Genomic DNA, 18,924 nt, shown 5'->3' on the forward strand with positions numbered 1-18,924 from the left:
TGCCTAAAAGATCACAACATGTTGCTTTTTTTTTTTTTTTTTGCCTTCAGTTCTGTCTCCGTCTTTGTCATTTTCTCTGGGACATAAATGAAATAAAACATTAAAGATATAGCTAGGGGCGCCTGGGTGGCTTAGTCGGTTAAGCGTCCGACTTTCGCTTAGGTCATGATCTCGCGGTTCGTGGGTTCGAGCCCCGCGTCGGGCTCTGTGCTGACTGCCAGCTCGGAGCCTGGAGCCTGTTTCAGTCTGTGACTCCCTCTCTCTCTGACCCTCCCCTGCTCACGCTATCTCTCTCTCTCTCTCTCCTAGAAATAAATAAAACATTTTAAAAAAATTAAAAAAAAAATAAAGATATAGCTAAAGTCCCCCTTGCACCATCCCCCATTCCCTCAGGCAAACCAATATCTCGAAGGTGATCAATTAACGTTCTAATTCTCATGTATTAAATAAGAACTTAAAATACAATTTTAGTTGAAAAATTGAGATTTTTCTATATATATAGGCACGCATAAACAATATGTACTGTTGTTTGTTTAGTATTTATACAAATGTACAATATTGTACGTAGCCTTTGGCAACTTATTTTAATTCAAAGTTATATTTTTCAAGATATTTAAGTACACGTAGATTCAGTTCATTCTTTTCACTGCTGGACAGGAATCCATCCATTCCATCTTTAGGTCTCTTTTCCCTGGAATATTCTTTATGTGGGTTTTCTTTTATTTTCTAGATCAGTCCTGCAAGAGATCTGTCCACATTATTAGTTTCTTCAGATAGACATTTATTTACTTATTTGTAGCAATTTATTTTTTCTATCTCATTACTTCTTGTTCTTTACTAGTTTTGGATGTCTTAAAAGGTTCTGTATTTTTTATCAGTTTTATTGAAGTACAATTCACGTACAGTAAGATTTACTGATTTTAAATGCATAGTTAAATGAGTTTTGACAAATGCATACAGTGGTGTAACCACAAACATGATCAAGAACATTTCTATCACCCCTAAAAGTTCTTTCATGCCATTTTGCAGTCAATTCCTTCCCTCCTGCCCCTAAGCCCTGTCAATTACTCATCAGCTTTCTGTTATTACAGCTCTACTTCTAAAATTTCATGTAAATATAAACTAACAGTATACAATACTTTGTGCTTGCCTCCTTTCAGTTAGGATGATGCTTTCAGTTAAGATGCGCCATGTTCTTACATATTACCAGTAGTTTGTTTTTAGTGCTGAATAGCATTCCATTGTCAAAAGTGACCCTCTCTCTTTTTTTTTAATTAATTCATTTCAATTCAAGTTAGTTAACATAGTGTAGTCTTGGTTTCACGAGTAGAATCTAGTGATTCATCACTTACATAGAATACCCAGTGCATATCACAAGTGCCCTCCTTAATGCCCGTCACCTATTTACTCCATCCTCCCCATCCACCTCCCCTCCAGCAACCCTCAGTTTGTTCTCTGTAATTAAGAGTCTCTTATTGTTCTTTCCCTTTCCCTACGTTTATCTGTTGTGTTTCTTAAATTCCACATATAAGTGAAATCATATGATACTTGTCTTTCTGTGACTGATTTATTTCACCTAGCATAATAGACTAGTTTCATCCATGTTGCAAATGGCAAGATTTCATTCTTTTTGATCGCTGAGTAATATTCCACTGTGTGTGTGTGTGTGTGTGTGTGTGTGTACCACATATTCTTTATCCATTCATCAGTTGATGGACATTTGGACTCTTTCCATAAACTGGCTATTGTTGATAGTGCTGCTATAAACATTGGGGAGCATGTGCCCCTTCAAATCAGCATTTTTGTATCCTCTCTTCTATTCCATGGATCTATGTGTCTACATCAATCAGTATCTTATGTAGCTTCATAGTTTAAATCTTCAAATCTTGTAGGGTAAACCTTCCAACTTTATTTTTTTTAAGCTTGTTGTGATTTTGTCTGGGATTGTGTTAAATCTGTAGATCAGTCTGAGGAGAAATGATATCTGAACAAAATCAGATTCATGAACTATCTGTTTATTTAATTTTCAGAGAGAGAGGGAGGGGCAGAGAGAAAGAGGAAGAAAGGGGAATCCCAAGCAGCCCACAGTGGTCAGTGCAGACCACAGTGGGGCTCCATCCCACGAACCGTGAGATCATGACCTGAGCCAAAACCAAGAGTCAGACCCTTAACTGACTGAGACCCCCAGGTACCCCTCATCATTTATTTGGATCTTTAATTTCTTTCTGAAACAGTTTATAATTTCTAGTATACAGCTATTGCATGTATTTTGTTAAGTTTATCTCTAAGTATTTCGTATTATTGATGCTATTATAAATATTTAAAATTTCAAATTCTAATTGTTCAGTGCTAATATACAGAATTGAATTTTTTTATATTTACTTTGTATTCTGATACTTGCCAAACTTTATTTTTTTCTCCCAAAAAGGCTTTATTACATACAGAGCAGAGGGGTTCAGTCCTTCTTAGCTGCCGCTTTCCACATGATTACCAGGACTTTGCTCAGCTCCTCTCTCTTACTCATGGCAGGCATGTGTGTCCCCACCCCTTTCTTGATGAACTTGAGAGAGTGCTCTCTATGAAGACCTTGAGCTGCTCCATGGCTCACCATTCATGTGGGGTGAAGCTGCACACCACTTATATCCTGTTTTGCTGGAACTTGGTGTGCTTGGTAAGGCGCTGGTGGTGGTGGCTATGCCTCAGCTTGCTCACATTCTTGGTCACCTTGTGGCCTCCTTGAGGCCCAGGGCCATAGGGTAGCGCAGAGCTATGGCTGCTAGTCCTCAATGGCTCCCATGGTGGAAGCACCAATCTTGACTTCTAAAATTCTAATAGTTCATTTGTGGATTCCATAGACAGCTTTACTTCTTTTTTCCATTTATGGATGCATTTATTTCTTTTCTTGCTCTGTTAAGCTGGGTAGAATCTGTAGTGCAATCATGAATAAAAATGGGAGGAGTGAACATCTCTGCCTTTTTTTCTGACCTTATGAAGAACACATTCAGTCTTTTATCATCAAGTATGATATTAATTGTATGTTTTTAATCAAATTGACGACGCTCCTCTCTATTCCTGGTTTGGAGTTTTATCATGAATGGAAGATTAATTTTGTCAAATGGATTTTCTGCCTTTATTAAGATGATTATATGTTTTTTCTACCTTAATTTATTAATTTGGTAAAATACATTGATATTTATTTATTTTTAATGTTTATTTATTTATTTTGAGAGAGAGAGAGTGAGAGCATGTGTGTGCACGGGCATGGGAAGACAGAACAGAGGGAGACAGAAAATCTCAAGCGGGCTCCAGGACTGTCAGTAGAGAACTCAATGTGGGGCTCAATCTCACAAACCATGAGATTGTGTCCTGAGCAGCAATCAAGAGCCAGATGCTCAACTGACTGAGCCACCTGAGTGCCTCAATAGATTTTTTATTTTAAAACCAACTTTGCATTCCCAAAATAAATCCCATGTGGCATTTTCCCTTTATATATTTCTGGACTTGATATGCTAATATTTTGTTAAGGATTTTGCATTCATGTTTATGAAGGATTTAGATTTGTAGTTTTTTTCTAATGGCTTATCTCATTTTGGTACTAAGGTGATGCTTAGCTCATAAAACAAGTTATCAAGCATATTCTCTTCTGTTTTGGGGAAATTTTACATACCACTGCTATTATTTCTTTTTTAAAATGTTTATTCATTTTTGAGAGAGACAGTGAGCATGGGCAGGGAGAGGCACAGAGAGGGGGACAGGGGATCCAAAGCAGGCTTGGTGCTGATAGCAGAGAGCCTGATGCGGGGCTGGAACTCACAAACCACGAGATTATGATGAATGTCAAAGTCTGAGGCTTAACCATCTGTGCCATACAAGTGCTCCAAGACTGGTATTATTTGGGGTTTGGTTTTTTTTTTTCTATTTTGTTTTATTATTTTTAATGAATATAATTTATTGTCAGATTGGCTTACATATAACACCCAGTGCTCATCCCAACGAGTGCCCTCCTCAGTGCCCATCATCCATTTTCCCCCTCCCCCACCACCCTCATCCACCCTTAGTTTGTTCTCTGTATTTAATAGTCTCTTATGGTTTGCCTCCCTCTCTCTCTAGTTGTATCTATTTTTTTCCCCCTTCCCTTCCCCCATGGTCTTCTGTTAAGTTTCTCAGGATCCACATATGAGTGAAAACATATGATATCTGTCCTCTGACTGACTTTTTTCACTCAGCATGATACCTTCCAGTTCCATCCACGTTGCTGCCAATGGCATGATTTCATTCTCATTTCTAAGTAGTCTTCCATTGTATATATAAACCACATCTTCTTTATCCATTCATTAGTTGATGGACTTTCAGGCTCTTTCCATAATTTAGCTATTATTGAAACTGCTGCTACAAACATTGGGGTACACGTGTCCCTATGTATCAGCACTCCTCTATCCCTTGGGTAAATTCCTAGTTTTGCTATTGCTAGGTCATAAGGTAGCTCTATTTTTAATTTTTTGATGAACCTCCACACTGTTTTCCAGAGCGGCTGCAAGATTGGTATTATCTCTTACTAAAATGTTTGGTATCATCCACCATGGGAGACTTCTGGATCTCGAATTTTCTTGGGGAAGTTTTAATTTACAAATCCAATTTACTTAAATGGCCTAGGGCTAGTCATGCTATCATTTTCTCTTGAGTGATCTTTGATAGTTTGTCTTTCAAGGAATTTGTCCATTTCATATCAATGGCACAAATTGTTCCTAGTATTCCTTTATTTTAAAATATATCTGTAGTGTTCTCTTCTATCCTTTTATTTATATCTTCTTTCTTATATACTTGATCAGTCTGACTGACCAAAAGTCAGATTTGATGTGAGTTTTGTCAGTTTTATTGGTCTTTTCAATGAACCAGGTTTCAGTTTCACTGCTTATTCTTTGTTATTTATTTTCTGTTTTATTGATTTCTTCTCTGATGGTTATTATTTCCTTCCTAATACCTATGAGTTTAATTCAATTCATTTTTTATTATCTTAAAGTAAAAGGTTATAATATTAAATTGAGAGCATTTAATAATAGAAATTTCCTTCAGAGCACTGCTGTAGTTTTGATTCATAAATTTCAATATGCTACTTTGTAAATTTTCATTTAGTTCAAAGTACTTTCTAATTTCCCTCATAGTTTCTTCTTAACTTTCAGTTATTTAGAAGTATGTGTATAATTTCCAAATACTTAGAGCTTTTCCAAATATCTGTTTGTTGATTTCTAATTTAATTCTTCTGTCGTCATAACTCATACTTTTTATAATTTATTCTTTTAAATTTGTAGAGACTTGCTTTGTGGTCCATTTGGTAAATATTTTGCATGCACTTGAAAAGATACAACATTCTGCTGCTGTTAGGTGGAATTTTTATTTTATTAAATGGCAAATAGGTGAAGTTGATTGATGATAATGCTCAGGTATTCTACACTTTTACAGATTTTCTTTTCACTTTGTCTATTATTATTAAAATCTACAACTAAAATTGTGAATTTGTCCATTTGTCCTTTAATTTCTCACAATTTTTGCTTCATGTATATTGAAACCCTGTTATTTGCATACGCATTAAAGAATGTTATGTCCTCTTACTGAATTGAGACTTATTAAGCAATTACCCCTTTTTTTTTATGTTTTATTTATTTCTAGGAGAGAGAGAGACAGTGTGAGCAGGGGAGGGTCAGAGAGAGAGGGAGTCACAGACTGAAACAGGCTCCAGGCTCTGAGCTGGCGCGAACCCATGAACCGCTAGATCATAACCTAAGCGAAAGTCGGACGCTTAACCGACTAAGCCACCCAGGCGCCCCAGCAATTACCCTCTTTATCCTTAGTAATGTTCTTTGCTCCGAAATCTGGTTCCTCTTCTATTCCTATACCACTTTAGTTTTCTTTGGATTGTTAGGCATACTATGTATTTCTCCATCACTTCACTTTTAACCTGTGTTTTTATATTTAAAGTAGGTTTCTCTTAGACAACATATAATTGAATCTTGCTTTTTTATCCAATCTGACAACTTGTGCATTTAATTAAATGTTTAGAGCAGTGCGTTTATTGATATGGCTAGGTTTATATCTACCATCTGCTATTTGTTTCTTATGTTCCATATCTTGTTTTTTCTCCCCATTTTCCTGTTTTTTCTTGCTATTTACTTACTTATCTCAATTAGAATTTTCATGGTGTGGTAGATTAATTACAAAAAACTTTTTCTCATCTTTATCCCTTCCCATATCACACACTTTGCAAAATGACTCTGAAGCTCTGGCCATCAAGTGGAAGAGTTCATTATCCTTCTCCTTGAATCAGGGCTGGCCCCATGATTCACAAGGTATATATTTTTTATCCCTTCAGTTTCAATCTTGGTATATGGTGCTCCTTTTGTATGTATTTTATAAGTCTCATATAGCTGGATTTTATTTTATTTTATTCTTTTATATTGCCTATAGCTATGGTCTGTAACTTTACATTTTAAATCAGTCAATAAACCTATTTGTGCTTATATATTCTTACTTTGTCTAAAACTAATCAATTTTATAGTCTCATTATGCCAAATAAGATAATTCTTTTCATTGATTTTAACTTCATTTTTAGCTATGCCTCTCTTCTTCCAAATCATGTTGACATTGTCAACAGTATTAATTCTACATAATCATTAAATTTGTTTAAATAGTATTCTACTTTTATTTTGGGGAATCCTCAATTACATATTTTTTCACAGATGTGTCATCAGTAATTATTTAAATTTATGCTAATTATTGAATTAGCAGAGATTCTTTTTCTTCTCATTTAATCCTTCTGGTATCAGGAATTCTATTGGCTAACATGAATCAAATCACAAGGCCAACCAATATTTAAGGGGAAGGGAAATAAATTCCTCCACTCCGTGTTAAGACCTGCAGTCATTTTGCATTTTAACTCCTCTGATACTATTTGCCTTCCAAAAGGTTACCATGAAATCACTGGTGTGTCTTAAAATTGATGGTGTCTTAGAAATGTGTTTGCTACATACACAGTAAAGCCACCTTAGCTCACTTCAGATGTTACTCCTTCATTAAGAAATATGTATTGAGTACCTGTGTGCAATACACTGTGTTAGGTACAGGAGATACCAGCTGTGAGACAGATGTGATTATGGTCCTTACCTAACCTACAGTAGGTCTATAGTCCATAGTCACAAGATCCTAGAATCTGACCCCTCTTCTCTCTATTTCCTACCTCTGCTCTAGCTCAAGCCCTTATCATGTCTCATATCTGTTACTGCAAAAACCTCTCTCCCCACAAATCCATTTTCTACGAAACTGTGATTTGACTTCATCAGTCCTTAAACTTAGTTCCAGGGTGAAGTTTAAACTCTGTAGCCTATTATCCTCTGTATTTTGGAATCAAGTCCCTGCTACCCATAGGCTGAATCTCTGAACAAGCTTCTCAATTTACTCTTGTATGCCACTGACCTGATTTTAGTTCTCTGTGCATTTCATGCTATGTTTCTCTTTTTTTTTTGCCCTGGTCTCTATTATTCTGACATACTTTCGTGTCCTCTCTCTCTGCCAGGCCAACTCCTCCCTATCCTTTGAGGGTTACTTCACTGCCATCTCCTGGAGCTTGGGAGAAGGGGCGGAGTTGGGGACTCCATATTGTGAAAAGGGACTTGAAGGCAATGAGGGTAGAGCTGACAGATTGAGGAAGGGCTGGGCGGAAAGGAAATGATGCTGGGGCCATGATGGTAGGATGAAGCCTGGGTCTTGGAACAGGAACAGGACAGAGAGCCCCTAAGGATGCTGGGGAAAAGAAGAATGTGGACTGGTGTGGAAACTCTTCTTCTAGCTGTCCAGGGGGAGGCCATGATGAATCAGGATTGTTTCTGGGAAATGAGAGAGGATATAGGGAAATGGAAACAAACAGTGTCCTTCCACACAGCATTGACAATGTCCCATGTACCGCAACTTGTGATATATATACCACATATTTGGAAAACATTTCAACAATATCATTTTTAACAGCCATATAGTAATCCATTATGTGATCTGAATTCCTTACTGATGGACCTTTACTTGGTTTCTAGTTTATGTTATTTTAAGCAATGCTGTCCTGCATGTCCCTGTAGCTAAAGCTTTGCTCCCAGTCACGATAATATCCTTAAATGAAATGACAGGGAGTGGGAGAGTGGTTGTGGGAAAGGAGAATGCTAGAGCAAAGCATATTAACACTTTTAAGACTTTAACTACAGAGTTTTCAAATCATCCCAAAGATCACTTCCACTGCAAGTACTTAGCAGTGTCTCCTCCCCCCATGTCCTCATTAACATTGGGTATTATTTGAAAAAAAAAAAAAGATCAGGTTTAATTGTATATTAAGTAGAAGAGACATCTTCCTTGAGGAAGTGACAGAATGTAGAGGTGCTGTAGATGTGCGATCTTTACTATGTTTGTGCTGCCTCCTGCTGGCAACTGAAAGGACTGGACAAGACAAAAAACCCAGTCAAACTGAAGTATCTGAACAAGTCATCATTGTTCATGAATTTAGGGCTAAAGTAATAGAAAGTGGGTAGCAGACACATAGAAAAGAAATGGACATGACTCTAGGATATTGGAGGATATGGAAACTAGAGGAGAAAATTCTTACCCACAGGGTATAGCACATGATCTGATGTACTCAGAGATGCTTTGCTAAAAAGAATGATAGAAAAAGAAAATTAATGTTTAAATGGCTAGTTCTCGGGGTGTGTGGGTGTCTCAGTTGGTTGAGTGTACAACTTCAGCTCAGGTCATGATCTTCTGGTTTGTGAATTGGAGCCCCACATAAGCTCACTGCTGTCAGCATGGAGCCCGCTTCAGATCCTTTGTCTCCCTGTCTCTGCCCCTCTCCTGCTCCCGCTCTCTCTTTCAAAAATAAATAAAACCTTTAAAAAAAAAAAAGGCAAGTTCTCAGAGGGCATTACACGCAGCTTCCTTGAAGGGGAGGCGGGAGCTACTATATTTTATGTATTTAACATCTCTTTCCCCTAGAGGATGGTGAAGACAACAAAGCTCAAAGAGATGGAGAGGTCTGCCCAGTGCCATTGCCTTCCAGGGTAATTGTTTCACTAAAAGAATACTCTTAACAGTAGTTGTCTACTCTGGCTCTTAGATTGGTGTGGCAAAGCAGGGTCATTTTTACTTTTGTATTGTTCCTGTGTGTAAGACACTATGCTCCCTAATAGGGATGAAGGAGGAAAGGAAAAGGAAGAGCTGCAAGTGTAGATGATGCAGGTGTGGCCCTATAAAGAGTTGCTGATCTACTTCTGTTTTCCCGAGTTCCATACTCTGCTCTGCATACACATTCTGGGTAATCACTTCCATACCTGGGGATGTGCAAATACCACCTCTACAATGATGCATTTGCTCATTTAATCTTTCCCTTAAGATTCACTGAGGAAGGGGAGCCGGGGTGGCTCAGTTCCTCTGTCTGACTCTTGATTTCGGTTTAGACCATGATTTTATGGTTTGTGAGTTTGAGCCCTGAGTCCTGCTTGTAATTCTCTCTCCCTCTCTCTCTGCCTCTTCCCTGCTGATGTGTGCACACATGTGTGTGCTTTCTTTCTCAAAATAAATAAATAAACTTAAAAAATATTCACTGAGGAAAAGCAATGTGCTCAGTGTATCTTCTATGAGACTTGATGTTGTAGGATAAATAGATATCAAATAGTCACACAGATGAATATATATTTATATATTATGATAACCAAAGGAAAAAGTTCAGGTTGCATGACAAAATATAGCTTGGTGTTAGTAGTTCCTAAACGTTATTGATCTTATATTCTTGGTGGTCTCATATATATAACGATTGACTGAGGAGTTGACTAGATTCCTCAATCTCCTTCCCCTCCTCTTCCTCCTCGTTTTTCTTCTTTTTATTTTTAGTGCTAAAATTAGAGACAGTTGGCTTGAAAAAAAAATTCCTACCCAGCCTTCTCAGAATTATCTACTTTCTGAATTTCTGGGAAGTTTAACAAAAAAGCCTTATCATAAATTACCAAAGTATATGTGTTATTCTTTCATTTAGATGTTAATTACTTAGCAGATATACTTACTTTTTAAAAAAAATTTATTAATTTTTATTTTATTTTATTTTAGACATTTTTAAGTTTATTTATTTTAAGAGACATAGAGATAGAAGCAATGAGGGAAGGAGACAAAAAAAGTTCACAGTGCAGAGCCTGATGTGGGGCTCAAACTCATGAACCATGAGATCATGACCTGAGCTGAAACCAAAAGCCAGGCACAACCGTCTGATCCATCCAGGCACTCCACTTAGCAAACATATTTAGAAACTGCATAGTTAATTTCAGCATTACCTTCCAAAGCTTTTTGCTTCTTTTTTCATTGAGGTATAACATATATAAAATGCATTCATCTTATTTATACAGATCAATAAACTTATTTTTGACAGAGAGAGAGACAATGCATGAGTGGAGCAGGGGAAGAGAGAGACACAGAATCTGAAGCAGACTCCTAACGTGGGGCTTGAACTTTAGGACTGTGAGATCATAAGCTGAAGCCAGTCTGATGCTCAACTGATGGAGCCATCCAGGCACCCCCAGATCAATAAACTTTTAACATGAAGACACTGGCAGCAATGAAATTTTGGATAACATTTATTTTTATAATGTGTTAGTTTCTATAAGACCCTGGAGTTGAAGATTTGGTGAATTCAGTATCTGAAAAGTTCCCACATGTAACTTAGTTGCCAAAATGAGTTCTCATTTTCAAATTATTATCCAAATCTGCCTTCTTTTCTATCAGAACAAGTCTGACGTTATTTTTCATTTCAAATCAACATATCAGTAAGCATCACTATGATAACCATATTACTTTGTAATTCTAATTCTAAGACACATTGTTAAATAAGGAAAAGACCTTTGCCATGAGTTTGTAATCTGGCTGAAATAAAGTACCTCTGCTTTAAAACTTCTTACCTACATTTTTGGGTTGGTTTTTCTCTAATAGAACTCTCCTTTGGGAAGATTGTATTATTTAAAAGTGTCAAAGAGGTGAAAGAAAAATAAAAGTTATTCTTAATACTAGCTACAGTTGTCGGATAAAATACAGGATGTGCAGTTAAATCTGAATTTCAGAGACTAATAATTTTTCAGTGTTTTAGTATATCTTGGGAATCCATATATTAGAAAAATTTTGTTATTTGAAATTCAAATGTAACTAGGTTTCTGTATTTTTACTTCCTAAATCTGGCAACTCTACTTTCATTTTACTCCATATTATGTCTACTTATTAACAACATAACATGAGCCAAAACACTCCATTTCTAATGCTTTGCCTTTCAGAAAAATATGAACAACACAGGGAAAGACACACATGAAAGTTTCACTGATGCTAATATTTTGAACTACTTACTATCTGTTTGGTATTTGAGAGGAATTTATTTATTTGTTTATTTATTTATTATTCTTTTTTAATCTTTATTTATTTTTGATAGAGACAAAGCATGAGCAAGGGGAGGGGCAGAGAGAGAGGGAGACACAGAATCTGAAGCAGGCTCCAGGCTTTGAGCTGTCAGCGCAGAGCCCAACATGGGGCTCCAACTCATGGACTGCAAGATCATGACCTGAGCAAAAGTGAGGCACTTAACCTACTGAGCCACCCAGGTGCCCCAGGAATTTATTTTGTTTAAGTTCATTTATTTATTTTTGAGAGAGAGAAAAAGCATGAGTGGGCAGAGTGGCAGAGAGAGAGAGAGAGAGAGAGAGAGAGAGAGAGAATCTCAAGCAGGCTCCACACTAATAGTGGGGCTAAATGTGGGGCCAGAACCCACAAAGTGTGAGAACATGACCTGAGCCAAAGTCAGACACTTAACTGACTGAGCCACCCAGGAACCTTTGAGCGGAATTTATATCAAGCACTATGGTAAATAGAAGTAATAAGGACATATCTTTATTTTATAAAGTAGGAACACAGCAGTGATGAAATGAAAGGAGAAAAGGAGAAGTAACTATCAGCTTCAGGCTTATGGGTAGCTTGTTTCTTAGGCAGATAAATATTAGGGAAGACTATACATAAAAGGTGATGATCCAGGAATTGAATCCCCTAAAACTATCATGACAGTGCCCCCTTGGGTATTTCTAAGTACAGAATAACCCAGGTTGATGACTACTGACCCAGACTCTGGGAAGTCTTCTCAGAGGAAGTGGCATTTGAGCTGAGAAATGAAGGATGAGTAGGAGTAATTTAAGTACAGGGGGCAGATAGTCTGTCATATGCTCATGGAAATTCCTCCCAGCAGACCTCAGGAAAGATCATATAAGTTTTAAAGGGGAAGGTGATAATTGAAGTTAAAATGCCCCCAGGTCTTTGTATCATTTAAGAGGAGGATAAAGGAATTGATTAACTTCAGAATTCATTCCATTAAATAAATGTTACAAAATGTAGGGCAAACACTAAAAGATAGTACCAGAATGAATAATTTCCCAAGTGGTAAAGAAGAAAATGGTACGTCTGGGTGTGGGTGGGGTAGAGAAGGATACGTTACATTTTTTTTCAATTAATCTTAAAGAAAACATTAATGGAGAAACCTAGAAAAAGTGTCAAACACTTAACACTTAAAATTGTAGGAATGAATCACAAAATATTAGTAACCACAATCACTGTCAATAGACAAAAGGTAAAAAGAAGGTTCTAAGTCTGAATAAACATTGAACAAACAGACCATGAGTAAATATTAAGCTACATGTTATTTACAAGAGACACTTAAAATATAAGATACAGAAGATTAATAGGAAAAAGGACAGAAAACGATAAACAAACCAAAGAAATAACAACTAAATGAAAGCTAGAATAGCTAAATCAATACCATGCAAAATAAACTTTAAGGCAAAAACTTTCTGGACTTGAAGAAGTATATTAAAATTGATAAAATGGTAGATTCATCAGAAAAGTTTTATACCTTTATGTATTTTATAAAATATATTAAAATGTAGAAAGAAAATATTGACAGATTTATAAGAAGCTGACAAAAAATCACTTTCTGTACCTGATACTTGGGAAAAATTAATAACTGTTCTAATGGACATATGTTTTAAAAATGACCAGAAACTAGGCCAAAAAGCAAGCACCAAGAAATTTTAATTAATCAGTATTATATAGTCCATAGTCTCTGATCACAATGCAATTAATACAAGTTGTAAATTTATATTAAAAAGATAACAATATACCTTACATTATCTAGAAATTTAAAAAAAAGTATCTTTGTCCCATAGAGTACAAAATAAGTCTCAATAGGAATTAGAAAAATTTCAAATAGAATGATAATGAAATTATGCCCGAAAAACTTAAGCTGTTACAGGAAATTTCTATAGCTTAAATACATTTTTTAGGAAATGAGAGGTTAAAAATAAAGCCAATAAACATTTAACACAAGAACCTAAAATAATTAATAGAACAAACTCAAAGAAATTTTAAAAATTTAGAAAAATTTTAATGTTTATTTATTTTTGAAAGAGAGAGACAGAGCGTGAGTTGGGGAGGGGCAGAGAGAGAGGGAGGTACAGAATCCAAAGCAGGCTCCAGGCTCTGAGCTGTCTGCAGAGAGCCTGACGTGGGGCTCAAACCCACAAATACTGAGATCATGACCTGAGCCGAAGTTGGACACTTAACTGACTGAGCCACCCAGGTGCCCCCTCAAAGAAATTTTTAAAAAGGAAAGACTATGATATAGAAAAGAAGCATGAACTAGAATAATTAGAACAAGAAAAGCTAAGAAAGAGTAACAAGATCTGTCAAGAAAAAAAAATGAGAAGACATAAATAAATAGATACAGAATAAAAGAAGAAATGGTCACAGACATAGATTTTATATTGTTATTATTTTTTCTCTTTGTAAAAGTTTTTATTTTGATTTCAGTTAGTTAAATACAATGTTTTAATAGTTTCAGGTGTATAATAGTAATTCAAAAATTCCACATATCACAAGGTGCTCATCACACTGTATGTTAACTCACTGGAACATATAGGGTCTATGTAATCCTTTTGAATTGGGGTTTTTGTATTCTTTGAGTAAATACCTAGCAGTGGAGTTACTGGATCATACAATATTTCTATTTGTATTTTTTTGAGGAACCTCCATACTGTCTTCCACAGGGTCTACAATAGTTTGCATTCCCACCAATAGTGCATAAGGTTCCTTTTTCCCCACATCCTCACCAACACTTCTTATTTCTTGCGTTATTGATTTTAGCCATTTTGACAGGTGTGAGGTGATTTCTCATTGTACTTTTGATCTGCATTTCCCTGATATAAGTAATGATGAGCATCTTTTTATATAGCTTTTTATATGAGCATCTTTTTTGGAGAAATGACAGACACAGTTTTTAAAATAATATGCTTGTATTATTAAGACTATTTGATAATACATCAGAAAATTTAGGGGAAAATGGAAAAATTGGTAGAAAAAATAAAATGACAAAATTCACACAAGAAATAGAAAACTTGATTAAACCTGCATGAAAACATTTATATGAACCTCAAGATTTTGTCTTCCCCCAAATACCCACACCTAAATGATTTTATAGCTGAGTTCCTAATCTTTCCAGGAACTATTATTATGTAATATAAAGTGTACAGAATATGGAAAAATAGTGATAGTTGCATAGCTCATTTTATAAAGCTAGTAAAATTTTTTAAATTAGGTTATTTTGAAATAATTTCAAATTTGCAGAAAAGATACAAGATGGGTAGAAAGAACATGCTCCTCACCCAATAATTTGAAAGTATATTGCTGACATACCCAATCACTCCCAATACTTTTGCATTTATTTCCTAGCAGCAAGGATGTTTCCTTGCATCACCCCAATATATTCATTGAGATCAGGAAATTCACACCATAGAATACTACTATCTAGCTAACCAGAGCTCCAATTCAAGTTTCTCCAAAACAGAGAAACATAATTAAATACAGTAATACACCTAAGTAATTAACAGGTGTTCAAAAATGGCCATTACTTTCACTGATCTGTAAATTCATTAGGGGCTCCTGAGTTTCTATCTTGGGAAGCCACAGGATAGGTCTGTCCACGTGCTCTGCAGACCTTACACAACCAGAGAAGTGAGGGGACCCTACCCCAATGTGCCACACCCTCATGACAAACCTACATTCTCTACACCACCCTAGTCTTGCTCTGAGACCCTCTACAAGGCTGTAATGCAGGCCTCAGCCTAGGTAGATAAGGCTGTGAGGTTGTCCATGTGCAGCTTGGAGCTCAGATTAGGCACCGCCCTTCCTGAGCCTCAAGCAGCAGCCTCTGCCTTGCCCTGGAGCAGGAAGGATTGTACCCAGCTGCGAGTCTCCCACCCCGCCTCCCCTCTTAGCGTCATGCTCTGCGCATGCGCCCTGAGACCTATAAGGTGGGGGCGGGGCGGGAGGCACCAGGCGTCAAGCTTACTGCCATCTTGGGCCTTGGCACTCTTCTAAGAGCTGTAGGAGGAACGGCCTGGCCGGCGCTTTTCTGTAAGTGTGTATATTTATTGTCAGCCTCCTGACACCCACCTCACCTTTGTCCCTTGAACTGTCTCGGCTTTGGGCCCAGGGGAGTGGGAAGTGGGGGGGGGCCTTTCTCGGGATACCCCAGTGCTCCCTGTCTTCCCTCCCTGTAATGGCGTCAGCTGTTCAGCCCGCCAAGACAAATGCCGTTTTCAAGGAGGGTGTCCCCCAGGGTTATTCCCATAGTGGCTGAGACTATGGCCAGGGGTTTTTACTTGTGAGGGTGGAAGGACACCAAGAGTATGAAAGACACCAAGTGTATGCAAGTGCTCTCCTGAAGAAACGTAATCTTCACTGAGTCACGTAATTGTTGTTAATACTTTAATACATATTCAGAAATAACTTTATATCTTTTGAAATTTTGAAAAAGAAATGCAAACCCTTTGCAGCGTGTCAGCTAAGTAGAAGGTAAAATTAACCCCCTTCTGTTCCTCCGTGTCTCTTTCCTCATTTACCCTTCATGCCTTCTTTTGTGCGCATGCAAGTGCATATTCATGCACGCCTGTAGGATATCGTGTTAATATTCTCTACATGGTATTCTGAACCCCCTGCTGGCCCCCCAAGGTTACAGGATTCCTAGGCTCTTCATCAGAGCCAGTGAAAGTAGATTTATTGTTTTTAAAATAATAATTGAAAGGATAAAAGTGTTCTATAATCTGTTCCACCATTAATATACTTTTAGGTTGTGTGGTGTGTGTTATAGCTTTACTGAAGTATAATTGTGGTACAAACCACACATGAAGTGTACAATTTGACATTTGAAACAGGTGCACACTCATGAAACCACTGTAATCAGAATAATAAACCTCTCCATTATCCCCGAGTTTCTTCTGGTCCTTGCCCCTAGGCAGCTCTGATTAGTTTGTATTTTCTAGAATTTCATATAAATGGAATACAGTATACATTCTTTGATTTCTTTCACTCAGAATCATTATTTTGAAATCATCTATGTTGTGTGTATCAGTACTTTGTCCCTTTTTTATTGCTGATCCATTTACATTGTATGGCCTACAACCATTATATGGTTCCACTTCAATAAGAGACAAACTATGGGTATTCAGATTTGAGTATTTTATAGACATTTTTGTAAAAGTGAGTGAAGCAAGCTTGATACGTTAAGGAAAAATGACAATATTTATTGATGATAAAATACATGCTTTAAAGCGAAAATTATAAAGTTGGAAAATGTGTGCCTGTCACTGCAACCTTTAGAGCTTCCCAGTATCTAAGTTTTCTGATGAGGTTGGTTGTGATACTTGATTTTCGAAACATTGGGTAATGCAGTATGTCAGTATGCAGAAGTTGTACACAATTCTGGTCCAAATTTTCAAAAAATCAATGTAGTACCTTTAAAATCATTCGTTTTTTAAAGTTCCATTCAAGATCAAGGAATTTTAAGGTAAAATTACAAAAAGTTCACTTATGTGGTTTAGTATTTCCGGATTGTAAGTAATGTCCAAGAAGTCATCCCTCATTTTTTGTGACTATCAAAGAAGAGTATCTTCAGTTACATGAAAAAGCTTTGAGAATATTAGTCTCTTCTCTAATTATGCATCTGTGTGTGACCAGATTTTATTCACAAACTTTGCCCAAAGCAGCCTATGGTGACACATTGTAGAAGCAGCTGTGAGAATCCAGCCATTTTTCTATTACACCAACATTGGGATTTGCAAAAATTATAAAGGCATGCCCTTCTTCTCACTATATTTTTTGGTTTTGAAAAATGTCCATGAAAACATTAATATGTAATGGGTTTATTAAGATTTTGAAAAGAATATTTTCAAAATGTTTTCCTAATATGGTAAACATTGACAAGCTACATAAACACTCTTTGGGGTCTGTATTACCTTGGGCAGCTCTAACATACCTTACACTGGATGGACTAATAAACTCTAGAAGCTCACTTCTCACAGTTCTGCATGCTGGGAAGTTGAAGATCAAGGTGTTAGCAGATCTGGTGAGCACCTACTTCCTGGCTTACAGATCTCGGATACCTGTGTTCTTGTGATCTCATATGGCATAGAGAAGTTCTCTCATGACTCCCATAGGGGCACTAAGTGCATTCCCAAAGGCTCCATCCTCATACCCTCTAATCCTAATTACCTTCCCAAGGCCCTATGTTTTAATACCATCACGTTGGGAGATAGAGTTTCAATATGACTTGGAGAGAGGCACAAAATCTCCGTCCATAGCAAGGTCCTCATTAGTTTTTAGGAATATAAGGGTCTGGAGACCAAATATTTGAGAACCACTGGTTTAATAGAACTTTTTTTTGGTGTTAGAGAAAGAGAGGTTAGGGAGGGGTCTAGAAACTCCTAAATTAGAGGGAGGCTGCAGTTTAAATTGAGTGGTCAGGAAACGCTTCATCTGAAAGGAAACCTGTGACAGAAACTTGAAGACTGTTGGGAAGCAAGCTGTGCTCTGAGAGCAATAAGCCCCAAACCCAGATTTGGGAAGTTCAGGGAATGGAAAGGCACCGTGACTGTGGTGTAATGAGTGTAGTAGGAGTAAGGGAACAGAAAAACGTGTGTGTTGGGGGGGAGGAGGGGAGTCCTGGTGGTAGTGGTTAGATGTTGTAGGACTTCTGAGCCATTCTGATGGTTTTAGTTTTCACTTTGAGTGAAATGAGGAGCTAATGAAGTTTTGAGCATAGTAGTGTATGCTGTGTCCTGTATTTTAAAAAAGTTTTAGGATTTCAGTCATGTGGAATTTAAGAAACAAAACAGGTGAACATGTGATGTCGGGGGGGGGGGCGTGGAGAAAAGAGAGGGAAACAAACCACAAGAGACTCTTAATGCCAGAGAACAAACTATGGGTTGTTGGAGGGAGGTGGGTGGGAGATGGGCCAGATGGGTAATGGATGCTAAGGAGCACACTTGTGATGAGCACTGGGTGTTGTAAATGAAGAGTCACTAAATTTTCCTGAAACCAATATTGCACTGTATATTAACTAATGAGAATTTCAGTTAAAAAGGAAGGGGCACCTGGGTGGCTCACTCAGCTGAATGTCTGACTCTTGATTTCCGCTCCGGTCATGATCCAGGCTCTGTGCTGAATGTGTAGACTGGTTAAGATTCTCTTTCCTCTGCCTGTCACTTTGTCTCTCTGTCTCTCTCTCTCTCTCTCTGTGTCTCGGTCTCTCTCTCTGTGTCTCTGCTTGTCTCTCTCTGTGTCTCTCTCTCTGTGTCTCTCTCTCTGTGTCTCTCTCTCTGTGTCTCTCTCTCTGTGTCTCTCTCTCTGTGTCTCTCTCTCTGTGTCTCTCTCTCTCTGTGTCTCTCTGTCTGTCTCTGTCTGTCTCTCTGTCTCTGTCTCTGTCTCTCTCTCTGTCTCTCTGTCTCTCTGTCTCTCTGTCTGTCTGTCTCTCTGTCTCTCTGTCTGTCT

The 18,924-nt window shown here is 37.4% G+C and overlaps 1 pseudogene; it reads right to left on the minus strand.

Annotated features, from left to right (window-relative positions):
• Positions 1-2,455: 2,455 nt before the first annotated feature.
• Positions 2,456-18,924, minus strand: part of LOC120224224 — an 18,920-nt pseudogene continuing 2,451 nt past the window's right edge.

Source organism: Hyaena hyaena, unplaced genomic scaffold (genome assembly GCF_003009895.1).
Source record: "Hyaena hyaena isolate Hyena2069 unplaced genomic scaffold, ASM300989v1 scaffold_1131, whole genome shotgun sequence".
NCBI lineage: Eukaryota > Metazoa > Chordata > Mammalia > Carnivora > Hyaenidae > Hyaena > Hyaena hyaena.